At 42.2% G+C, this 27,183-nt stretch overlaps 1 long non-coding RNA gene across 1 annotated transcript; it reads right to left on the minus strand.

Annotated features, from left to right (window-relative positions):
- Positions 1-14,884: 14,884 nt before the first annotated feature.
- On the minus strand, positions 14,885-25,610 carry LOC144588785 (uncharacterized). Its single transcript, XR_013544489.1, has 3 exons — positions 25,586-25,610; positions 19,524-24,691; positions 14,885-16,756 (listed from the first exon to the last, which is right to left on the minus strand). It is a non-coding gene; the product is annotated as an uncharacterized LOC144588785 (long non-coding RNA).
- Between the last annotated feature and the right edge of the window lie 1,573 nt (positions 25,611-27,183).

The following is a 27,183-nucleotide window of genomic DNA, read 5'->3' on the forward strand; positions in this document are numbered from 1 at the left end:
ACCAGAGAATTAAGAAAACTGTGAGAGAAAGCAAAAACAATAAGTGTACTGCATATATGCCACTCCATAGTGCTTAAAGGTCTCTCTGTGCAGTTTACAATTTAATTATGCAATAAAAATAACAAATTTAAAAAAAAAACAATTTAATTATGCAGGCTACGCATTGCACACACGCACACCCCAGTGAGCTGGGTACTCAATTTACCCACTTTGGAAGGATGAAAGACTGAGTCAATCTTAATTCAGCTATCTGAACCTGGGACTGGATTCAGGCCATAAGCAGAGTCTCCACTGCAGTACTGCAGCTTAACCAATGCACCATGAGGCTCAATAAACCTGTTAATCTCTAAAGCAGGACAATAAAGTATTAAAAGTTTGGTGGAATGGGGAAGGAATCCAACCCACATCTTTTTCAAGTGGACCCCCAAACATCCAACTTCTTTTCAAATGATAAGACAGTATGATCTAATTAGAAATGAAACTCTTTCTCTTCCATTTTAACCCTGTGAGCTAGTCCTATAAAGGAGCCACAAGGAGTGTAGTGGAGACGGGGCTTGCAAAATTGAAGTCCCAGTGTTTTCAGTGTGATGAAAGATAACGGCATCATTCCCCGCACCCTCTCCCAGCTTCTGTGTCCTCTCTGAGCTTTTATAGAATCATAGAATAATGGAATTCAAAGGAGCCTTTTGGTTCAAGAAAGGGAAAAGGGGGAAGCGGGGGAGGGAGAGAGATGGAGGGTTTTATCACATTTGAAAATGCTAATTTATGTGTGTAGATGAAAATATAGACGTCATCACTCCCAGTAATGGGAACTGTGTTCAGGTGATCTGTGTGTCAGCATGGTCTTTTGCCAAGGCCAATGTGCAATTTCAAGGGGCCTGCTTAGCCTTTTTAACATTCTTTAGGAGTCAAGGCCTCTGTAAAACAGGACTTATGGCCACTTTATGAGTGTGTGCCTTTTCTGGGAGGAAGTCACCATTTCTTCCACTGTGTGCTTTCTTGCCACAGCTCTGTGATAGATTACGCTGCCAGAGGTGGCTGTACCATTAGCCCCAAGCAGCAAGGGAAGGAACAATTAAGGCTGGCTGAGAGAGCTGTAAGCGCCACCCATAACTTGCCCTACTGTCCTGATGTGTAGTAGAGGATACCATTTTGTCACCCCTGTTCAGGGGCCATGCACACTGGGGGATTCTGGGAGTTGTAGTCCAAAAAAAATTTCCTGACTCTGAGCTTGAGATCATAACTGGAAAAAGGCTACCTAATGAATTTCATGCCTGGAAAAAGAGTTGACCCTGATATCCTTTTTCAAGTCTGAGCATTATATTATTATATGTCAGCACATCTTTCAGTGTTTCCATCTCCTTTATAAAAAATATATATTCAAAATTCTGTCACATCCTGTAAGATCTCCCTGGACCCCAGTTCTGCCTACCTCCATCCCCCCCCCTCACAAGAACGCTTCTCAGTCAAAGGCAAATGCAAGCCATATTGGTTTATCCTGACCCTCACCCAGCCAGGGGTGAATGTTTGGCCATTTGGCCAGTTTCCAGGCCTATTGAGCCTGCTGGGCAGCATTTTAATCAAGGATGTGTAGCTAATGAATTATCCATGACTCAAAGCTGCCTGAAGAAAACATGAAATCAACCTGCTTTGAGTTTACAAGCTGTCAGACTGAAGATCTGCCAGAAAACAGATCCCTTTAAGAGCCACAGAGAATAGTTTCAGACGTCCTGAAGGGAGTTCTTTTCAGGGCAGAAATAAGAACAGTAGACTTAGGGTGACATTAAGGGCAGCGTAGAGACAGCCCTTCTCTTTTAACTTCTGGATTTGCAACCAAGGTTCTTGTCGGTGAAGACTGGCCCACTAGGCCAGTGGGGCACTGGCCCTCTTCGGGGTCACGCTCCCCTCCTCATGAACTCAGTCTTCCCTGCCTCCTTACTAGAAACTGGTACATTCAAGGACTCTCCTGTGTTCCCTCGCCTGCTGAACTGGGATGGGGGCAGAAAGACAGAGCATAGGCATCCTTCAGTCTCGAGAGACTATGGTAACATGCTCTGAATCGAGGAGTGTCCTCTCCAGAGCATGAAGCCCGGGTAAGATAATATGGAGGACAGGCTGTTACCCAAGCAGCAGATTCCCCCCTCTCCACATTGCTGAAATGGTCCAATGGAAAGGCAAGAGCCAATACAACTGGTTTCAGCAATGTCGCGGAGTTGGCAGAACGACACATGCTGCCTTCGGGACTCCAGCTCTGGATTTTGCCTCGAGGTTAACTCCTGAAGCCTTTTCCATGAGTGGATATAGCCACAAGGCAGTGGCGGTTTGAAATTGGAGTTTTCCTTCTCCTAGATGGGCTGCCTTCCATGGCTGACGAGCCCCACCTACCCGGGGGCAGAAAGAGAAAGAAGAGAAAATGTAGAGACCATTACTATCACATCTCTGAAACACAGAAATGGCTGTGATCAGGTGGTCTGGATGCCTGATCACCTGGGTGTGAATAAAACCAGGCACAGCAGGAAAGAGCAGTAGAGGAAACCAGTCACATTTCTAATTCGGGAAAGGTGTGAATGAGTGGGATAGGGGAGAAGTAATGTAAGAATGAAGGCCTGCTTCTCGCTCTGTATGCCTAATGTGCCTGCAAAATTATGCATTATGCATGCACATGTGTATCTATCTCTATATTCACTTTTGCAAGCCTGACAGCCTTTATTGGTGACACCACAGAAGCTGAAGAACAAGCCGCAGATATGTTCCCAGAATAGCCCAGGTGTGATATGCATCCCATGGCCATTCTCTTCCTGGCTCTAAACTTGTCTGTGATTGTATTGTGAGAACAACTGTGGGTGGTTTGAAGGGCAAGATGGATGGATGGATGGATTTTCTATCCTGCTATTATGCCAAACAAAGTCGCTCCAGGAAACTGACAAACAAAATCTGAATGACATAATACACTGAATACATTACATAATAACAACTGCTAAGCACATACTTAAAACAGTGGTAAGATGCATAGCTAGTACCTACTAAGATTGCAGACCAGCATAGGGTGTGGTCACATGGGGATATAGCTCACAATTTGGATTGCTTGTGGACCAATCCAGGGCAATCTGTTCCCTGCTAAACACAATGCAGAGAAATGCACTCCAGCCTGACCCTGATCTGGGCTTCTACTTTTTGGGGCCAGGCTCTAGTGATTCCCCAGAAGACAGAAGGTCACTTTAAGGGAGACTGCTCCTGTTAAAGTGACCCTTTCCAGTGTGATCAGATGCACACCTTTCCAGCTGTCTAATTGTTTCCTTAGGTACCAAAGACCTGCCTGAATAAAAGTGTATTTGCCTTTAACCGGACTGTGAGAATGCTGGCCAGTGTAGTGCATTGGACGGAGTGTTGAATTATAGACTCTGGAGACCTGGGTTCAAATCACCATGCATCTATGGAAACTCTCTGGAATATGATAGAGGTAAACCACTCCTTGAACATCTCATATATCTACAAAACTGTATTAGAGCCACTATAAGTTGGAATTGATTTTTTGGCCTGACTACAGCAACAATTGGCAGGTAGTATCCTAGCTCATAGCTGTCTGGATAGCTCAGTGCTTTAGACCTCTGGCTGCGTAGCCAGGGGTTGGGTATTTAATTCCCCTCTGAATTGTTCTTGGCAGATAGGAGATCCCTGAAACCTGACAAGTACTAGTTTCATGTTTGAAATGGAGGTAAAAAGCACATGGCAACTGCCAACCAGTAAGATAACAGGAAAGGTATCAGAATAGATCACTCTTTTCTATTCAGCTACAAATTCTCTATAAAGAGAACACTGCCCTTTAATAGCGTGAACCAAAGAAATTAGTGACAATTCCCTGAGGAGCCAGGAGTCCTACTATGCTTTGTGGAAGAATTAGGCTATTTAGCTTTAGGCAAGCTACTATCTCATGATGCTTTACATGTTCAGATGGAGCTTAAAAAGTTCCAATCGTGGGGGTTACCTAACTATTAATGTCTATTGCTGCAGATCTTGTCAGCTTATTGAGGAGCAGAGGTACTAAACTCCGTTTAGATTTTTTGACTAAAGCTTCCAGAATTCCAGCTGGCCTAGAACCCAACATAGTGCTCTACAGAGGTTTGCATTAAGACTCCCATAGTTCCCCCAAACTGCCTCAGTCCTGTTCTAACTGTAGCCTCAAACATGAAAGAGGCATCAGGTTTCTTATCTGTGCCATAGAACCTTATGCAGTATTACCGGCACTAGGCAACATATGGAAGATCAGGTGCCCAGTTATGCCGATGGGTCCCTTGAAAAGGTTTGTTCCCCAGTTTCTCATTAAAACTGCAGCCCTATTGCCTCCCATGAACGGGACTGATGTTTGCGCAGGTACTCTACAACACCCATGTGGCTTAACAACCTTGGGAATGGCACCCCACACACCAGGTAACAATACCTTGACCACACTTTGTGACGTCATTTTTTGTCAACTTTATAAAGTCTCCAGCAGAGACTTTAGGTAGAGTCATCATGTCCTCAACAGAGAAAAGCAGCTTGGCAACAACTCTTGAAAACCAAAAAGTGGAAAAGACAGAAGACCTTTCCTCCAACAAAACAACTAGGGTGAGGAAGTCAAATCTATTTCACTGGACTGAGCAGGATGTTTCCAACATAGAGGTGGGTGAGGAAAGTTTTCTTCCAGGTACTCCTTTTAAAAATCTGCTTGTAGGTTTCCTGAAACATCCTATTGGGCATCCTAAAATATACCTTTGTTTTTTGGATCCTAAAGGGCTGCTTTAACAGCCTGATTTCATTGCAGAAGTACCAAAAACTTTTGCAATGAAGTGGTAACTTCTGAAAACCAAAAAGTGCAAAAAGCAAAAGAGCTTTCCTCCAGCAAAACATCAGGTGAAGTATTCTAACAGTTTGGAGACTGAAATAGGTGGCGGGGAAGGATCACCAGTGACCACAAGTTACGACTCCGAAGAAGATATGAAATTGGAGGCATGACACCATAATCAGAAATGGAAGATGAAAGGCAGCTTCATTCAGCACTTTGTCAGCGGCTTGTGCTTAGGAAAGGAAAACCCCGACTTCAAACCCCCACTGAGGCGCCGCCACCGCCATCCATGCCATGAGGGAACAGGCCGGGTAGGTGGGCCTCATTCAGCCCTGGAAGGCAGCCCATTTAGGAGAAGGAAAACTCTGCCTTCAAACCTCCACTGCCTTGTGGCTATATCCACCAATGGAAAAGGCCTCGGGAGTTACCCTCAAGGCAAAATCCAGATCCGGAGTCCCGGAGGCAGTTCATGTAATTCTGTCAACTCATGCGATGTCGCTGAAACCAGTTGTATTGGCTCTTGCCTTTCCATTGGACTATTTCAGCAACGTGGAGAGGGGGGGGTTGCTGCTTGGGTAACAGCCTATCCTCCATATTATTTTACCCAGGTTTCATTATCTGGAGAGGACACTTCTCGATACAGAGCATGTTACAATTGTCTCTCAAGACTGAAGGATGCCTATGAGGTATGAGGTACCTGCTGCATTTGCAGTAATCCACGGCTTCTGATTTTTTGTGGTAAATATAATCTGTCCACATCACTTTTGGATGCAGTATGTGGTGCATGTTCATTAGTTTCCATGTTTTTCTATCTAATTCTTCCAATTCATTTTGAGTCCAATCTATTATTCCAGCTGGGTATCTAATTACTGGAACTACCCATGTGTTTATGGCTTTGACTGTATTTCTCAAAACACTAGATGCTGTTCCAAGTCCTCCATACAGAGCACGTTACCATAGTCTCTTGAGACTGAAGGATGCCTATGAGGTAAACTACTGTCGAGTATTCTCTACCTTGGAACCCCTGAAAAAAGGGTCATCGCAAGACGAACTGACTTGACAGCACATCATAATGATGATGATGATGATGATGATGATGATGACGACGATGACAACGACGATGATGATGATTTTATCATGGCTCATAGAGAAAGGCTCATAGAGAATGACTGAGTAACAGCAACAATAGAAAGGCAACATAGAGAGGGCAAACCTAGCCTTCCCTGATACAGAGTTTTAGCATCTGTGGAAGCAACTGCAGATGTAAACCAATAAATATTAAGTCTCATGTACAGGAGGCCATGATCCATTGCTGAGGAGGTAGAAAGGATTGCTCACTTATAGATTGTGGGGAAATAATAACATTTTGGAAAAGGATCCCATATTAAAAATAAAAAACTTACCAAGCTGCAGAGAGAGAGAGAGAGAGAGAGAGAGAGGGAACTATTACTGGAATCCTTCACCCTGGTGGAACATGTTCTCTTTGCCAGGGATGTCTTACATCGGACAGACAGCCTTTGAAAATGGTGCCATCCACCAGTGGTACAAACAACCAGCAGGTTCTTGCTGCCATTATGTTTAGATCCGCCCTTATTTGGGAAGCCGTGCACTTTGCTTGCAAAGCACAGATTGTAGCCACCGGAGCCAAGAAAGACTTGGCAGTGAATAGGATCGAGGCATTTGGAGCTGCTCATTGCACGGTTATCCCCTCTTGTCTGCATCTGCTCACCACTGTAAAGGAAAATCTCCCTCGCTTCGGTCAGGAATTGGCAGGTAGGATGATGGCTCATGGGGAAGGCATGAGTGATTTCCAGACAGCATTTGGCTTGGGTTCATCTGCTACATGAGTTCCACGTCCCAACAAGGATTCATTTGCACAGATGAAACACCTGTATGGGCTCTCAAGCATTGCTAAAGGCATGCACATACTTAGAGGCCAAAAACAGAAACACTAGGACTTGTAAAAAAAAAAAAAAGCTGAGAATGTGCATCCATTTTTTTAAAAAAAAAAGCACAGTATCTGATAGAAAATAGGAAATCAGTTACCACCTATGTTGGAAGACACCTGTGGACCTCTTTGGGGCCAAGGGAAAAGAAATGAAACACATCTGCCGTTGGAGTATGTAAATAGCAGCTATGTTTTTAGTTGTTGTGGGTTTTTCGGGCTCTTTGGCCGTGTTCTGAAGGTTGTTCTTCCTAACGTTTCACCAGTCTCTGTGGCCGGCATCTTCAGAGATGTGCTGTCCTCTGAAGATGCCGGCCACAGAGACTGGTGAAACATTAGGAAGAACAACCTTCAGAACATGGCCAAAGAGCCCGAAAAACCCACAACAACCATTAGATCCCGGCCGTGAAAACCTTCGTGAATACAATTAATTAATGCTTAGCTGGATAGTTCAGTGCTTAAAAATATCTGGCTGCAGAGCTAGAGGCTGGGAGTTCAATTTCCCCCTGTGCCTCCTGCAAGCAGAGCCAGTTTGTATGGATTTGGGCAAGCTATACAGAAAAAGGACAATTCCAGAAAAACGGAATGGTAAACTACTTTCTCAGTATTCTCAACCTAGAAAAACCTGATAAGGTTCTGGGTCAGAATTGACTTGATGCCACACAATTATTCTTTATAGGACTTTTTAGATGAGATATTTAAGTAGTGGTTTTAACCTTTCCATACACTTCCTGTGAGTTTCCATGACCAAGCAGAGATTTGAACCCCGCTCACCTGTGATAACGCTTCACGTACTACAGCATCCTGGATATCTTAAAAGTGGACCTAGTCTCTTAAAACGTAGGGTGTAGCTTCCAGAACCAACTACTCTGAAGCCATGCTGGCTGGGGATATGGGAAGCTTCAGTCCAAAAAAGTAACTTTCATAAGCACTAACTCCAATTCTGTGCCAATGCCACAGACTCACATAAAAGCAACAAGCTGGCAGAAGCCATTCAGCAACTCACGAAACTGGGCCCCCTTCTAGGAGGCAAAACATGAGAGTCTTCTCCTATCCCTTCAAGATTGCATACATAGGCCTGATAGGAGATTTGGGAGAGTTCCTGTTCAACATTGCATTTCCAGAGAAGAGCTACAGGCTTTGTGTCTGTCTAAGCAGAGTTTCATTTCCCCCCTGCATTTAAAAGAGAGGGAAACACACTCTTCTTTGCAGCCATGATGATGTCAAATGTGGTTTTGTTTTGCAACCAGTGGTCTTTGGACAAGCATTCATTGTAACATGGCCTGGTGCACATAAAACATTTGTTGGGACTTTGTCTTCCAGTGTAGAACATCTGGAGAAGAAGTGAGCCCTTTGTCAAGGTGAGTTGTGTCTGGTAGGTGATTCCCGCAGCGTTTTCTGTAGTTAGAACTAAACGATCAGTTGGTGTAGTGGGTAGAGTACTGGCCTGAAAAGAACCAGCATCCACTGAGCCATGAGATTCACTGGGTTACTTTGGGCCAGCTCTTCTTTATCAGTATGCCCTCCTTGATACAGCTGTTGGGGGGAATAAAGTGAAACAAAGGAGATGTGCATTATCCTGAGCTTGCTGGAAAAAAGGGGGGATAGAAATGTAGGCTGGTAACATGTAGGATGTCCAGTGTGGTGTAGTGCTGTGATTCCCAACTTTGGGTAACCCAAGTGTACTTGGACTGCAACTATCAGAAACCCTGGCCAGCATAACTAATGATGAAGGGGTTTTGGAGTTACAGTCCAATGAAACCTGGGTTACCCGAGGTTGGGAACCACCAGTGTAGTGATAGACTAGGATTCTGGAGAACAGGGTTCAAATCCCCACTCAGTCATGGGAACTGAATGGGGGAGTGGTACTGGTAAAACCGCTCCTTAAATATCTCACTTACCTTGAAAGCCCTATTAGGGTCGCTATAAGTCGGTTCCAACTCAACGGTATGTAACAACAATATACAAAACAACAGAGCTTGGCAGGTGACAAAAAGTGGTTTATCAAGACTCTGATAGACAATCAGACATGGCTTGTGTGTGACATTCAACGTTTTGAGCAGAAAGTGGTGCTACAGTTCTATGCTATGTTTTGAGCAGGTGCGCATCTACCAGATGCCCAGTCCTGTTGCCACAGTGAAGCATGTAGTTTATCACGTTTGCATCCCAAGGTGTAAACTTGAAAGTTCTGGTCACCATGGTGAGTTGGACTGAATTGCAGCTTTCTGTGTGATGTGAGAGTTCCCTCCTCATGGTGTCTTCAACCCCACCCTGCATTCTGCAGCAAAGTAATCCAACTCACCCACCCCACACGCCCAGCTGAGGATGACCTGCCTTGCTGGGCTATTCCTGTAAACAAAGCCTGCCTAGATTTGTTTATCCTGTGTAGCACAGTGATGATAAGCAGGTAAACATATGACTCAAAGGACCACGAGCAGGCCTAATCCCACAAAGAGATCTGGCCTTGCGGTGCAGCACAGCCTGCTTTGAATCTGTTTATCTTCGTTTACTGCCTCATGCTGCCTTAAATTCACTCCCTAGAACATTCTCTCAGTCAATGAAATTGCTCTCTTAGGTCTTCAGATAATGTTCAGTCCCCATCATCCCCAGCCAATGCCCCTGTTGGCTAGGGATAATAGGATCATGGCCTAACATCTGGAATCCCAGGCTGTGGTTGACTGCTGTAAAGGAAATACTCCTTTCTATGTTCCAGTGAATCCACTGTGCTGAGGAATGTATGAAATTTTATCCCAGTGCAGATGACTAAATATGGAGATAATCAGTGGCTTGTTCACATGTAATGCTATACCATAATTTAGCATTAATTTAAATAGTTTTCAAGTTGTTTCACTGATTTTTACCCTGTCCTAAGATCGGATGATATAGGCTAGGTTAGAAGAAATACATGGATGCATGCATGGATGAATTAAAACAGAAGCGTTCACTTGCAGTTTCAACTAACCATGGCTTCTCATTTAGTATTTGAGTCCTGTCTTCTATGCCACAGCCATGAGAAGGAATTCTGTTCCTCCTCCTTGTGGGCAGGACTTCCAGTTCTCCAAAATCAGCTTTGATTTCAGATTAGGGCACAAAGTTGGACCTACCAAGCAAGCAATCTACAACTTTGTTCACTTTAAGAGTTGTAAATACGGCCCTCAAGATTCAGCTGCTGGCCATGCCTTGTTGTTGCTTAGAATGGTGAAAAACAGACAAGAGAATAATTATCTGAAGAGATCTATTGTTATTTGCTCCTGGAGTACCTTGTGGTCCTGGCCAATGTAATGTATTGGAATAAGAAATGGATCTCGTTGTGTGCTACCTGGGCAGGCTGGGAGTTACACCCCAAGATTTCTGGAGAACATGTGAGAGAAAGCTGGACTTGATGACCTCAGACTTATCTTCCTATTCTCTGATGTTAGGATGTTTTGATATTAATAGAAGCTTTTTTTGTTTGATGCTTTTGGAAACTGGATTTCTTTTAAGGTTTGGGACAGTTGTTTTTAAGTGAGGAGTGTAAATTCTCCTCTTGGAGAAAACTAGTAGTGGTGGCGGAGGGGGGGGGAATAGTTATTTATAGTGGCACCACTACCAAAATGTATGGGGCAGAGGAAGAGCACCAACTGCAACAGTCCTTTTCCATCTAAGGCAAGAGGAATGTTTGAATGTTGCTGCCAATTAAAGTGACCAGTGTGTTTTGCCCCAGCAACAACCTCAGACTGGCCACCCGGGTTCAAAAAGGCCAGGAAGTCTCCACTTTCTATGATGCTTGATTTTAGTAATGAAAATAATGTAGGCTTTTGCTGTGAGCTTTCAGTCCCTCTATGGATTCAAGCCAAGGAAGTCTAAATTTCAGATGATTTCAAAATTCTAACATTCAACATAGTAATCTATTTTCTAGTCACAGCTAGAGTAGACCTACTAAATCAACTGTGGTATGGTAAATAAATGTACAGTATATGCAAATCCTATTGATTCAGTAGGTCTACTCTAGGTGAGACTAGCAATTGAATTTTGACCAAAGTGTGCAAATTCCAAAGAAATCATTAGGACATTTTATTGACATAAATAATGTGACCATCCACACACTTTGGCTTAAGTAGTTGGTGGACTGGGTTGAAGATTTATCTTCTCTGTCGCAACCCATCCAAGATGAACCATACCGAAAGGCTACAAAGCTGGAACATCGTTTGAAGGAAGTATTTGTATTCAAAGGCAAGCTGTTTGCTTAATCTGATGTGATGTGGACAGTGTAAGGATCATACCTTGCCAATAAAACCACCCTTCTTAACCCAGGGGAAGAGTGATATGCAAGCAGAGGTGACCTGTTTGAGGGAAGAAGAGGAGAAAGAAAAATAAACAGTCTACTCAGAGAAGGAAAAGCCCATCTGACGAGGAGGCACATATTTAAAACAAATACCTCAGTTCATTGTTGGGCAGTGTCTAGACATGGATCTCAAGCACAGAACACAAAGTACTACAGTGTGTCATGGGCAGAGTGTGGAGGTAGGTTAAAGCCTGAGGAAGAAAAGGTCCTTTCTTAGCAAAGAAGTTTTAGCTTTCTTTTGCCCCTGCTCCCATGCAACCTGACCCAACTTAGTGCCTCCCACATGTGAAAGACTACAACTCCCATCATTTCCAGCCAGCATGGCTATCAGATTGGTAAGAGAAAAATATGATTTGGTTGGACTGCAAGTGTCTCATTAAAAGAGTTGTTAGCCAATTTCTGTCACCAAGAAATCCGTTTGTTTGTTGCTACTGGTTTTTAAAATATTAATAATCTTGGCACCACCACTGATTATCAGACTCAGTGTATTTAATACTGTTCTTTCTGGTTCCCAACATTTCATGAATAAGCCTGTTTGTTTCCCCATGTGTTTCTCAGCTACTTATATTTCTCCATCCCCGAAGCACAGTAACAAGGGCTGTTGGTGGCATCCTCTCCAGGGCCTATTCTTTTCCAGTTTCTCTCGTTCTTCCTTTCTCTGCTGAACTTCAAGGAATAACCTTATTGCAGGCCTATTTGGAATTAAGCCCTCTGGGGGTTCAGTGGGGCTTACTCCTAAGCAAGTGGCTATAAAATTGCACTTCAAATGTTGGAAGTTCTTGCCAGATTTGGTCCACTCCAGGGAAATACAGGCTTAGTCCGGGGGAAAAGTGAAATAGTTCTACTGTGTATAAGTGTTACTTGATCACACACTTCTTTAAAAAGCAAGGTATTCTATGAAATATGGGCCCACATTAGTGTCTGTTGTGTTAACTAGAGATCATATGTGCTCAGTGAACTTACAGTATTCTGCTTTAGCAATTCTAATCCTTTGAAATGGAAATTGTACTATGTATTTTTTTAAAAAAAACATTTGATGCATCACTTAACTTGTGTACTTGTGCATGATCAAATTAAAGAAAATAGCCCACACAAACTGCTCTCAGTTGCATTGCTGAAAACCCAGAACATGGTTTGTCAAGTCCTCAGCTGGAATGAATGTGTCATACACTACATGTCTGTAGCCATAGGCCCAAGAGTATCCCCCAAGCTAGCTGATCTCAATGAGGGCTACAATTGATAAATCACATTAAAAATCCTGAAGCTATTCAAATACTTTAAGGCCATTATAAACATTTTCAAGCAGTTTAGCCATTCATGGAAGTGAAACCGCAGCATATTGAAGGATGCAAAATTATGCCATTTACCTAGGTGCCAAATGCTCTGTAGGATAAACAAACCTCTGAAGGGAGAGCATCCCATCACCAAAATGCTATAGCCAAGAAAACCTTCCCAGGAACTCAACTTAGTATACTGTGCTCAGTAGTGGGACACAGAGGAGCCTCCCTTCAGCAGATCTTCATGAGCAGGCCGGAATGTATGAGAAAAAAGCGCTTTCTATAATATCTGGACCTGAAATAATCCAGGGCTTTGAAAGTCATTATCAGTTCCTTGATCTCAGACTGGAAATATATAGGCAGGCAGCACAAGTCTTTTATAGACAGTGTCATATGGCTTCTGTAAAGAGTTTCTGCCAGCAGGCTGCCTTGCTGCAGCATCTGCACTGTCTCCAAGGGCAATCCCAGGTACAGTGTATTTCAATAGTCTAATTCAGAGTTGTCAGTTGATGATCTATTGTGACCAGATTATCCCCGTTCAGGAATGACTGACTCTGTTCCCTTCACTGGCATTCTACAACAAGACTTTCCTCCCCAGGCTCTGCTTTGAACCTGAGTCTCATGGGTGGACCTTCCAGAAAAAGGCAGGTAGATCCCACAAGCTCAAAGTCTGTGTACTTCTGCCATGCACAATGGAAAAATCTCAAGCATGCTTCCAGCAGAATATTTTCTGAGTTAAGACTGGGGCAGAATATCTGTAACTTTATGAGATGTTCCAGCCACTGATTGCCACAGCCTAGAAAATTCCTTCTTTGGACCAGAACTCATGGTATCCCCCGGCCAGCATGGCCGCTGTATAAAAGCCACAATTCTGCTGCTTACCTCAGACTCCATTTGAGTCATTCTGTCCCCAGCTGCACTAAAGCAAACAAATCCCTGCCGCGTCTGCAGATTAATGACTTTCAGGGCTTCCTGTTGAAGGAGTTCGGCTTGTATCTCAGAAGGCGCGCTCCTTCTCATGGTGAAGGAAAAACTTGCTTCCAGAGCTTCCTAGAATGTGAATTGCCACTTGATGTTATTTGTCCCTGAAGTCTGTTATTATGTCTACTAAGCCATATTTTGTGTGTGTGTGGGGGGGGGGGGGGGAATGTGCTGCTTCATAACATGTCCTTATAGGCACTTTCGCCCAGAAGTTTCATTCGGCAGCAAAGAGAAACTTTTTTCCTCTACAGCCGGACCGGGGAACCTCCAGATGTCACTGGTGTCTGCTTATTATCAGTTCCAGCCAGCCAAGATGAATGGTGGGGGATAATGGGAGGAGAAGTTCATCAACCTCTAGAGTGTCATGGAGTCCCTGCCCCTGGCTGTACTGTTCTAACTTTTGAGGGCATGATAATGGGCCTTATAAAATAATAAGAACTGGATTTTATGAGGAGCACTGCATGAACCATAAATGTTGTGAGTTGAGTAGAAATATTTTGATTCAGAGGATTGAGTTTTACAGAGACATGAACCTCCATTCTACCAAATTTATTGCTGTAGCTGTTCCTTCAGCTTCAAACCAGAAATTGTCATCAATGATAGTTAATTAATCATGTGCCATGAAGGCAGAACTGCTCTATAGCAGCCCTAACAGGACTTTCAAGGTAAGTGAGATATTTAAGGAGTGTTTTTATCAGTTCCACATGACTAGCGAGTTTTCACAACTGAGTGGGAATTCATGTATATACATATATGTTTAAGATGAAAGGTAAGACTATCCACTGTTGACTTATATACCTCAAAGCCAGGAAACCGGATTCTAAGCATTAACAAAAAAATGGCTTGGGACCATGTACAGTATCACAAATTGTGCTTGTTTGCACCTAAATTCGTTGCACCCATACTTTGTGTTGGTCTTCAAGCTGCATAGTGTCTGGGACCAGTAAAGATACCACATCTTCTGGACCAGTCTTGTCCTTTAAGGCAGCTGAGCCAAGTAACTCCTATAAAATTTAAGAGAGCATAAAAGTTTCAGGAACTTTTGAACTGCTGCTCAGCACTACATCAAATGGATACTTTCACCAATACTTGTTATGCAATAACTTACTGGAAAGTGGAGAAACAGGTATCAGTGTAAACCAAAAGAAGAATAAAGAAAACAAAAATGCCGTGGCACCTTAAAGGTGAACTGCTATATTTAAGCCTGAGGAAGTTGGCTTGTCCATGAAATCTCATATTAAAATATTGCAGTTAGTATTCAAGGTGCCACAATGTTTGTGTTTATTTTTTATTTTTATTTTGGTTTTTTCCCCAATATACTAGCACAGACTAACACAGCTTCTAAAACTACAGATATTGGTGCGTTTATTCCCAGCACCTACCTACCTACCTACCTACCTACCTACCTACCTACCTACCTACCTACCTACCTACCTACCTACCTACCTACCTACCTACCTACCTACCCACCCACCCACCCACCCACCCACCTACCTACCGACCGATCGATCGATCGATCTATCTATCTATCTATCTATCTATCTATCTATCTATCTATTTAATATCCCACCTGTCTGATCGGGTCAGGACCACTCAAGGCGGCTTAATTTGCTATATCTCTGACTATACGGGATCAATTAGAATTTTGGCACATTTGTGTACCTAACTCAAGTATCATGGATGCCAAGTTTCAGATCCATGAAAATTTAGAGGCTTACAATCATGGAACTTTTTCTTTTCTCCTTTCCCTGTTTATCTTAATTAACTACTGCTCTTGAACACCACTAGTATATTTCGTCAGAAGGAAGCACTGCAGACTGACAGCACCATCTGATTTCCGCAGTTTCTCAGCCCATAGAATATTGTAGGGATCACATGGACTGTGGCTTAAGATAGAATCAATGTATATGACAGCCTGTCTTATTCTGGTGGCTTCCATACATTTTGACTAGGACTCTTTATTGCGCTTAATCTTCTTGATTAATGGTAATCAATAATGGGACTTCTAGTCCATAACATCTAAATTGTTCCAGGCTAAGGAAGCCTGATATAGAAAATGGTGGGATATGCAAGAAATGACTGAATGAAAAAGGGAATAATTTCAGGTTAGGCTACAGTGATTCCATCTTCCAGGTTCTTACACTGTGTTGGACTGTCGTTCCCACTGTTCTAAGCAGCATGATGTATGCCCTGGGATGGCAGGAGTTTTAGTTCATTGGCATCTGTGAACGTAAAGCTGGGAACTACCAAGTAAAGATCAAAGTTAGAGAGCTGTTTTGTTCAGTGTGCAGGACATATCTGAGTGGTCTCAGAGTTTGAAAAATTTACCGTTTTGATCGCATTTCCTCAGCTATTGGGAAGGAACCCCAAGGCAATTCTGGAATGGAAGGAAGGAATTTTTTTTCCTTGTCCAGGCTCTGGGTTATTTATTTTATTTTTTTAAAAAATTATCCTGCCAATCTATTGGCTAGGCCACTACTCCAGCTATCCTGGTTAGCTATCCTGTAGGCAGGCATTAGGAAGGCAGACCACATCTTGGCTTCCTGATAGAACAAGATGACTTTAAGAAGAATCATGATGAATCCATTCAAACATCAATCTAGTTCTGTATTCTGCTTCCCACAATAGCCAGCAAGCATGGGCCTCCAGCAAGCATGGGCAGGGCTTGAGACAACAGCCTTCTCTCCACAATTGCCACCAACTTAGAGTGTGGAAGTGTTCCTTTTTTGGACTATATCCCCTATAATCCACTAGCCAGCAAGATCAGCAGCCATACTGACTAGTGGATTCTGGGAGATGGAGTCTTTTAAAAAAAGGACTCTCAGAAGTAAGTGGTATTCAAGACCTTACATTTCTGAATGTAGAAGTTCCCTACAACCATCATAGGGACTAACCACTTATTTGTCACCTTTGTATTTTACTTATTGTGAACTAACAGTTAAAGGATATGTATGTCTGCTCATATTTTTGAAAAATCCATAATGTTTGAGTTGCCCTGATTGACTTTGACATGAAAGTCAACCGTTTTTAAAAAGTCTTCTTTGACTCATTCATATCAAAGGGGAAAGGCGGCTGAGTAGGAGGAAAGTAGCTCCATTTAGATCAACATTGGACTTTATTTTACAAAGGAAACTGAAAAGTTATTCACATCCTGGCCCACCAAGAGGCCCAGGCAATGCCCTTCTTGCTTCATCCTCACCGTTAGTGCTTCCTGCATGAATTATCTCTGCTTTCCTGTTGGCAGGAACTGAATTCCAACTGGTACAAAGACTCAGGACAGGATATAAACAGGAAACGTCATCCAGATGACGCCATGTGCCTCCCACCTCTGGGTGAGCAGGGTTCCTGTGCTCTGCTGCAATGGTGTCCTTTTCAGACAGGGTGAACCTGGATGGCAAAATGAATGCCTGGAAGCAAGTGATGTTTCAAATGAGTAACTATGTTCTGGTCGGCAAGGCCAGTGAAATCATTCTTCTCAAGAACAACAAGCCTAGATTCTGATTTTTTTTTTTTTTTGGACTACTGAAAACAAAAGAAAGCCACTGTGTAGATCCAAAGGAACAAACAAAAGACAAACCCATAGACACAGTCTAGTTTCCATTTGAGGACTCAGTTTAACTGCAGATTAGATGTGCACCGTTTATAAAATCCTCTAATTTTCTAAGTGCTGTAACAGCTCTCTTTTCAAAGTTGATTTCTAGTACAGTACATTTCCCCACAGAGATCCAGAAGTCTTTCCTCTTTGCTTAATGTAATGATTTGCTTTGACTTTAATATTAATACACCCAAATCCTACTGAATATAAGCTGCCCAGAGACCTTTGGGTAGGGTGGGCGACATATAAGTTAAATAAATAATATTTATACATGCACACGAGGAACTGTAGAAGTTGTCATGGTTAATTGTAGCTAACTGACATGACGTCAGAAGTGTGGTAAGTGTACAATTGGATGCACAGATTTGTGCATAGTACCTCATCTATCTGCTATGACAACTTCTGCAGTTCTTCTTGCTTATGGATAAATATCCAATAGGTTGGATATTGCCATTTATCATTAAGCAGTAGTCTATATTTTCATAATTCCACATTTAGCTTTTTCAGACTGCTATGTAAGTTTCATTTAAAAAGGACACACTTTTCATTCGCTCCTACAGGAATGTTATGTCACATACATGGGGAAAATGATAAATGGATAGCCTATTGCCAGATGGCAGTCTTATATACACCTGGGAGTAACACACTTCAAGTTTGTGTAATAAACCTAAGTAGACATGTATGAGATTGCACTGTTAAAGATTTAATAAAATGACTCATTTTAATAGATGTTCAAAATCAAGTTTCTCTCATTTTATATTGTGTCCCATTGCATGTTTTGTTGCTCAGATCCACTATTCTAGTTGCCTTGAGAGTGGAAAGAGGGATCAACACAAACTTGAATTTCCCACAGATTTTAATATACAAATAATAACCTTATTCTGTCAATCCTGGAGGAAATGTAGTACACATTTTAATGAGGCAGGGGAATAAAGTTGATTGCCCTCCATTCCAAGATTCCCTTAACCTATGACTCTGGGAAACTGAAAAATAATCTGTACTACTTGTCAGCCAAATATTTTCTTTATCCTGCAGTTTCAGTTCGATACACCTGGAAATCCTGAGGTGCATGAATGACAATGCAAAGTTAATCTGTTCCATCGGCTTAATTTTGTCATTGAAATTGGTAGAAATGTAAGTATTCTCTAGACTGATGAAATATATGTGGGCGTAGATTAGATGTCCTTCTGAATCAGTGCCATAAAAACATGTCCATATCCATAGTGCTCCATTTGGGGCATACCCTCCCTTTGGATGCCCAAATTTTGTGGTCTTTGAATAAAGTACAACGAGTTTGGTGATACATTCATTGGTCTACAAAAATACCACTGAAATAGTGAGCTTTCAAGTCCTCAGAGACTCTTGATCAGGATGCGCATTACAAAGTAGTGCTTAGCTTGATGAAGAGATCTGGAAGACATGACAGCTCAGCTTCTTCAAAACGATGTTTATGGGGTTCAAGAAAAGTATTGCACCATCCAAATGTATATGTTAAATGTATCATTGCATATAACGGACATCTTTAAAAAAAAGATCAAGGATCAACTAGAAAGTAGGACCCAATTAGTAGGATCAAAACAGACTTTGACCCTTTCCTTCTATGCAGTAGTGCTGATCAAAATTGCTCCTCTGATTCTTCTATTTGCATTGGAAAGAAATCCTCACTGGCACCACTGTATATTTTTAAACATGCCAGAGTCACACAGTAGCTGAAATCTAGTACATTGGTGCCTCGCAAGACGAATTTAATTCGTTCCATGGTTAATGTTGTCTTGCGAAAAATTTGTCTTGCGAAATGCGTTTTCCCATAGGAATGCATTGAAATTTAATTAATGCATTCCTATGGGCAAAAAAAAGTCAGAACAAAGTCAAATTTGGTTTACAAAGGGTTTATTAAGTGCTCTTTAAAGCCTTACATATTGTGCAGATGATTTTAAAAATTTCAATCAAAAAACTTTAATCATTTAAACATCATAGAAAAACATTTAAAAATCAGCAAACATGAGGCAGGAACAAAAAACGGAAAACATTCTTCTTGTGAAGCACGGCCATAGGAACATTTGTCTTGTGAGTCATCAACCCCATTGCCAAAACCATTTGTCTTGTGAGCTTTTTGTCCTGCGAGGCACCACTGTACTAAGTTGCACTTCAGAAGGCCCATTGAATTGGTGTGGATTTGGTGAGTCAGCACCAATGTAAGTTCCATTGATTACATGGGCCCCGACTACCTGCAACCAATCAACTAATTACTGCACCATTGGCTGGGATTTTCTAACACATATCCCAACCCCAACCCCAACCCTGTGCTGACTATAAATGTAAATGTAACAGGCAAGGTAATTCTCAGAAACTGAAACAGTCATAATCTTTGGGAGAGCTCAAGTTTCACAACACAAGACACACTATTATTTTCAGAGATCATATTTGCCTGCAAGAGGAAGGATGACAGCCGAATCATACCCTTCCCAATGGTTTTCTAAAAACTGTTCAGTGGGTCTCTTGGTTACTGCAGACAATGCAACAAAAAAGGCAAGCAACCACAGATTCTTGGCTCAAATAGGGCTCTTTTAACTTTTTACCTTGGCTTTTGGGAATGTAGTGTGCTGTCTTGTACAAGTAAAATGCCAATGGTCCATTTAGAACAGGCAGTCTTCTAAATGTTGACAGGCAGTGGTTCAAGTCTATCCCAGCCCTGCTAGGAGATGGAGGGGATTACTTTTAGGTTGGTTGTATATGCTCTACCTTCTTATGCTCAGTTGTAGTGGAACCAAGGACTGCATGGGTGGAACATCAGTTGTTTATCAGGGATGTTGCTGTCACTTTTCACATCTTTAGGCTTCCCAATTCCTAAGCTTAGCTGTAACAGTCCCAATAAATGGATTGGGATGGGAATAAATTGTTCTACAAACAATATATAGTGGTCAGCTATCATTCTTCTTATTCAAATGCCAGTATCCTCTTGTGCTACAGAAGAGGGGCCATGTAAACCTTCCCCTCCTTCCAGCTATAGCAGTATACACAGAGATGGGGAAATTTGCTTTTTTTTGGGGGGGGGGAGTAAAACTTCTAGAATCCTACAGCCAATATAGGACTGGACATACTGGCAAGAAAAGTCAGGTTTGTAGACAAGAAGAATAACTTTTCCCATCTCTAGGCATATCTTTGGATACTTTTAACTTCAATGCCAGATAAATCTTTGAAATATTGGAGATGATGAGCTCAGCTGACTTCACAACTGTGTTGTGAATACTGTAGTGTACTGTGTTACAGTACTGTACTGTGTTACAATCCTTTGTACAGCCCGAAAGTAAGGGGCAAACAATCACAAGCAAGCCATTTCACCTCCGTTGCACGATGCACAGTTTCGAACAGCCCAGTGTTTCCTTGCTCATTTGTGTGGGTGGGTGTCTGAATGAGATCTCTGTAAGCTGTAACTCAACCATGTGTGCCTCTGATAAAATGATTAAGCTTGTCTTTGCTGACATAACAGCTTCAGGGAATGGGGGTAAAACAAGCTCCTCCGAGGCATTAGATACAATTAAAGATCTTGTAATTAGCCTTAATGTACTATTCAAGAGAGGTGACATAAAAGGCTCATGCACCATGTGCCCTGAGGGCAGTTCAGGCGAAATTATTTATTAGTAGAAATGTCTATACAGACTTCTGACTGTTAAGCAAACAAGTCTGAACTTCAGCAGGTTGGCAGGGATAGCCTTAGGGTAATAAAAACTTTAAATAGAGCCGTGTTTTAAAGATAAATTACATTAATTTAGCACAACTTCTCGTAGGCTATTTATTGTCTGCTGGAACCTGACTCTTGAAATTTGCCTCCACACAAATTGGCAGTTTATGAACAAGGTTATGTGCTGTACTATGCCATGGCTCTTAATATAGGCCTGCAGGAGTCTAAAGGAAAGTATGTGGCTATCTGGAATGGTTTTAGGAGAAATATTGACCACCAGGCTGAACTTTGCCTCTTTCCTTCATGCTGGTCAGCTGGCTTGATGAGTCACCATCTGGAGTATTTTGAACTCCTAGCCACCTAGAGTTCTGCTACTGATGAAATCCAAAACAGCCAATTGCTACAGAAGAGGACTGGTGAGCCTAATGTTCCTATACACCTGGATTAAGGTCCACTCTGGAAGTTATTTTATTTCTTTAAATCGAAGCAGGTCCTGTAGCTGAAAGCCAGGAAATCCTTTCAGGGCTACATACTAGATTTATTTTTTTATTATTTATTTGGCTTTTACCCCACCCATCTAGATTCAAACAAATCTATTCTGGGCGGCTTACAGTCTGAGCAATATAAAACAAGAATTAAAACAGACAATATCCAAACAAAAAAGAAAAATAAGCGAAGTCCAAGATGGGAAAACACAGGGATAGGCTTAAACAGCTAAAACGAGGTACAGTGCAGAAGATAGGGTGCAATTGCTAGTGTCCACTCACCAACTTACCTCATACAAAGGGAAGGTTAACAGTACTCAGGAACAATCCATCAATCAATTCTCGTGAAAGTCTTCGGGAATACAAATCCATCAATCCTTTTCTCATGCCCTATGGTTAGACTTCAGCAAACCTTCATGAAAAGCCAGGCCAGAGGGGGGCACTGGGAAGTCTACAGCTGGACTATGTATCAAGGTGTCCACACCCTCTGCCTTAACAAGAGAGGGGACTCCATGCCTGAACACAACACAGCCTGTACACTCCTTCATTGGGTGCCAGAAAAATAGAAATCAGTAGATTTATGGACAGAGGTGTTTGAACTCTGCATCCCTCTCTCTTTCTTTAACAATTCTTCTCTCAGCAGAGTTAGAGCTTACTCTGCTTGTATTATGCCTGCATACTTAAGTGTGTGAGAAATATTCTATATTCCCCCCCCCCCAAGCATTTTACAAAGAGTCATTAAATCTGCCGATTTAACCTAGAACATCTCACTTGTGGTTTTTCTGCCTCCAAATGGCATACTGTTAATTTTTAAATGACCTTATTTATTGGCAAACTTGGACAATGGAGGGGGGGGGGGAGCTGTTCAGGAAGGAAGAGGAACCCCTTGCAGAAAAAGTCCCCACAGTCTGTCTCTCTTTCGTTGCGTTCTCTCTCTTCCTCGCTCCGCCAAGGCAGATTTGCCAGGAGGTACTTGCAGGTGTTCACCATTACCTAAAAAACAATTTGCCATTCTTAATTGTGGTGTGTACGCAGATGTATCCGTGAACTGGACATGCCCCTCAGGGTATTACAAAGACGGGTTGATGAGCTGTACTCATGAATCACAAAGTGTGCTGTTGGGGAGGAGGGGAAATTAAGAAGGTTTGGAGGAGAACACAATAAAAAACAACAACAACAACAGCCACATAGTGGAAGCTGTTCAGAAATGTTTGCACAGAACACACTTAATCCCATTTGAAGGAAGATACAGAAAGGCCAGCCAAGAATAAAAAATAGAGTTTAGAAAGTTACTTCTCAGAAAAAGGGATATAACCTGCTGAAGCTTATCCATAACTGAGCTATGGTGTATTGGTGCTCGGAAATGACAAACATTGCTCTTTTATAGCTCAGATACAGATGGCATCAGCAGGTCACTATATGACTTCTTAAAATAACTTTATGAGTTCTGAAAATAAGATACAGGCTAGTAAATTACGAGCTGTATCCCCGTTGCTAATCTCAACTAGAGGAGGCCCAGTGGCATCAGTCATCAAAAAAAGCACAATTCCCATTACAAAGGAACATGATGATTGCAACTATCATAATTATGGGTTGGAATCAGAGTTAACAATGCTTAGAGCAGATCTGCTGAAATCAATGGGGCTTGTCAGCTATGGCTGAATCCAACTTAATTTTTATAGAGCTAGACTGAACCATCAGATTTTGCATGACATTTTACAAAAAAGAACAAGTGTTCCCCAGGAGAACATACAATCTAAATATAGACAGAAGTAAAGAAGGTGTGGTCCTTGTGATGCTGAACTACATTTTCCATCACCCACTCCAGTGGCTTTGCTGATAGGGACTAATGGGAGTTGTAGTCAACAACATCTGGAAGGGACCATGTTCCCCATTTCCGATTTTGATGGGAAAGGAAAACAAAAAGGAATATGAATTGATAGGAGACATATAGGATATAGGAAGCTGTCAGACAAGTGCTTTATCTAGTTTATCTTCAGACTATGGATCTGTTTTACATCGCAGCTACCACTGGCCATGTTGGCTAGTGGATTGTAAGAGCTGTACTTTGAAAAAGCAACTTTTTCTAACTCAATAGCATTTATACCTGCCTTCCCTAATTGAAAAAGAGAGTTGTAATATTTCCATCAGGGATACAGAACCTTTGGTTCTCCTGATGTTTTGCGCTTTCCCTCTCAGAAACTCAAGGCAGAACGGTCAAAAGGTAAGGAGCTGTGGGAGTTGTAGTTCAAAACAGCTGGAGGGTCAAAAGTTCTCCACACCTGATCTCAGCTGTGTGGGGCAAAGTTTGAGACCTAAAAGACCAGTATATGGATGAAATCATTTAAAACTTGCCCACTGCCATAGATAGGCCTCCTCTGCCTAATTTCTGACATAATGCTAAATATACGCTCTCTCATCCATCTTTATCGCATACATATATTATATGATGTATACATGGTAGCACCTGCTCAAGTTCCTTTACTACAGAATTATATTAAACACATCTGGCCACCCCATAATTCCACTTTCATATAATTTCTATAACTTTACGAGGGAGGATGAAGGTGGAAATGACTGTGTTCCTGATTTAGTGATCCACTGATTAAAGTTCTACAATTAATGAACCAGAAAACCAACACTATTAATCCTTCTACTTTAATATATTCTCTCCTCTCCTTGCCTTGGCATTTTGAATCATGAAGACTAGTTTTTAAATGAGCCATAATAAGTATTTTGAACCCACTTACTTATCCCCCCCACTGCCTAACACCTATTTCCCCCATTTTCAAAACGTGGGCCTCCTCCTTACGTGAGGAGAATGACGAGATACAAGGAACTGCTTCCTGATGGCAGGAAAATCCAGGCTGTGTCTCTTTGGCTTCATGGCTGCTTCCTTTTTTGACGCAGCAGGGACCTGGGGCTGTAGTTTGTTCCAGGCAGGAAACAGGTGGGATAAATAATGTTTTAAAATGAAGTTTCCCTTGAAGAATGGGCTGTGTGTTTCCCTCACACTTGTTATTAACTTCTTAGGTAATGGCTAAAACCCCCAGCAGGTGCTTTAGAGAGGATATTTAATTTTCATCCTCAAGAGATTAACCTGTTTCTTTTCCTTTGGCACTCTGAAAATAAATCCAAATAAGAATTACAGGGGAAGGGGGTCTCAAAAACAGTCCAAAGAAGCACTGGTCTTAACAACAAGCAAATCGGTGTGTTTATCTTCTGAGATGCCTGCTGTTGACAAAAAAAAGAAGATTTTACAAAGAAAACAAATCCATGAATTACTAGACGTTAGCTCTACTTAAAGCTTGGAAATACAATTTTGAACCTGGATGATTCTCAGTCCCCTTAGCTCTCTGTGGGATTTTTTGCCTTTTTCCTTCCCTTCCCTCCCTTCCTCATGGATTTCCAAGCCAGCAAAATATCCTTCGTTCCTTCCCACAAAATATAGTGTAGAATTCCTTAGATACTGTGGAGGAATTGAAGCTATTCTTCAGAGGTCCCATTGTCAGCATTACTTGCTAGCTTCAGAGTCTTGCAGTAATTAACACATCCATGTGAAAATGACAGGTATAACAGCCTGAAAAAGACAAGAACAGCCAACAGATGCGAAAACCCTACCCAGGATAATACTTCAGGCACAGAAAGTGCAGATTTGCCAATTATCATTTTGCAAAGGAAATCGACCATGCTGGCTCAGGAATTCTGGAATTTGTAGACGAAAAAGTAACTTTTCCAAACTCTGGTTCTACTCAGTGTAGAATGCATATTTTCTAGTCACCATGCAAAAGGAACAGTGGCTCTATGAAAGAAAAGGAAAAGACAGCTTTGCCCAGCTTCAACAGGTTTCACTTACCTCACACTAAAAATATTACTGAACGTTAGAGAAACACCAGTGAAACAAAAATAAATCCTTAGGAGTCTGATGCAACTAAAGGATTTTTGACAGTTTCACCAGCCTTTGCAGGCTAACTGCAGAAAAGGAGGAAGGCAAGGTTAACTTTGCCCAGTGCCGCCTTAAAATACCTGAGTACTGCAATGAAATGTAGCCTTGTGGATTATTCCAGACTCCCCATTTCATTCCCTCCACCCGATAATCAATAAACCATGGCCACTATGCATGTTCTGTCTTTACTGCTTTCACCCCTGAAGTTTTGATTTTGCAAGCCTCAGATTGTGTCCATGTCTGTTGATACCTCCTCCTTGTGCTGGTATAGCTTTAGCTATACAAGGACCAGCATTTGGAGAATTGCAATAGTATCTACATCAGTGGTTCTTAACCTTTGTTACTTGAATGCTTTTGAACTGCAACTCCCAGAAACCCCAGCCAGGACAGCTGGTGGTGAAGGCTTCTGGGAGTTGCAGTCCAAAACTCCTGAGTAACCCAAGGTTAAGAACCAGTGATCTACATTACCAAAGATGACTGTGTGCTCCTCTATGCATGAGTGGGGAAATTGACATGACTTTCACCTACCAGAGTCCAGAAGAAACTAACAAAATCTGGATTCCATGAAAAGCTTTGCCAGTTTTGCTATTTCTCCTTCTCAACTCCACCCAAGCAACCATAGCTGCAGAGAAAAGGCTGTTTCTGGTGCTGCCTTCCATTTTGTATACTACTACTACTGCTGCTGCTGCTGCTGCTGCTGCTGCTGCTGCTGATTTATGCTGACCCCTTTTCAGGGTTTTCCAGGTACAGAATACTTTAGAATACTCAGAAATGGTTTACTATTCCTTTCTTCTGGGGCATCCTGGTACCCTGCAGCTTAACCAAGGCTACACAGGCTGGCTCTTTTGGAATGCACAGTGGGGAACTGAACTCCCGACTTCTGGCTCCACAGCAAGATTCCTTAACCACTATCCAATTTCACTACTGCCTTAAGTTTTATTTTAATTGCATCAGAAGGGTGCAGTTAAATAACGTTGAATGGATGGATGATGTTGGCAGCTGTCAAAGAGGGTTGAAAATTTAGAGTTTTCCAGGGTGCCCTCAAAGAAGGGAATGGTAAACTACTTCTGAGCACTCACTCTTAGCAAGCCCTGTAAAGGGCCACAATAAGTCAGAATTCATCTAAGGGCACACATTTATTAGTAGTGCTATTATCATTATTATTCATCTCTAGAATATTTTAAAGTGGGCTGAATAGCTCAGTGAGTTAGGTATCTGGCTGTGGATGCTGAGAGTTTGATCCCTCACTGTGCCTCACAAGAGGAGAGGCATCCTTATGACTGCATCCTTCTTTTTGTCATGACTTTGTATGGTTATGGTTATGGTATGGTGGTGGTGTACATAGGACTGTATCAGGTTAAGGGAGACAGGACAGGCAGACCCCTCTCCCAGGTTGAGGATCTTGCTATGAAGACCACCAGTGGGTTGCTCATCTCACAGCAAATGGCAGAAGGTTTGGATTTTATGCCTTATGCCAGTGGTTCTTAACCTTTGTTACTCAGATGCTTTGGAACTGCAACTCCCAGAAACCCCAGTCAGTACAGCTGGTGGTGAAGGCTTCTGGGAGTTGGAGTCCAAAACTCCTGAGTAACCCAAGGTTAAGTACCAGTGCCTTATGCTATGCCAAAATGCTTTCTCTGTAACCATGTGGCCATCACTTCATCTATCTTTCAAGAAATCTGGTGTGTTGTGTCCTTTGTTCAGAGATTCAGGAGGCTGCAGATCTGAGGATGCCATCTGGACCCCCAATGTGTTATAGCTGTAACTTAGTTTTGAATCCTCACAACTGGTTTTATATGACACATATACACCCTCCCTAGTTTGTTGGAATGCAAACCCCAATCTTACTGGCCAGCTCAATTGTGGGCTGTGCTGATTGAGGGTGATGGGAATTGTACTCCAGGATAGCTGGAGAGCAAGTGCAGAAGGCAGTGTGCGCACACAGAGGGATGGAGAATTTTGATCATAGTCTTATCAGGTACCAAATCATATTCACCTGAACCCCAAAATTGTCCAGGCAGCACCTGACAGGCAAAAGGTGATCCTGTGCATGGTTACTAAGAAGCCCTGCATAGTTAAGAATGCCCCAATCCCAATATGAATCCCTGGGATCACCACCAGAGTCA

Source organism: Pogona vitticeps, chromosome 4 (genome assembly GCF_051106095.1).
Source record: "Pogona vitticeps strain Pit_001003342236 chromosome 4, PviZW2.1, whole genome shotgun sequence".
Taxonomy (NCBI): Eukaryota; Metazoa; Chordata; class Lepidosauria; order Squamata; family Agamidae; genus Pogona; species Pogona vitticeps.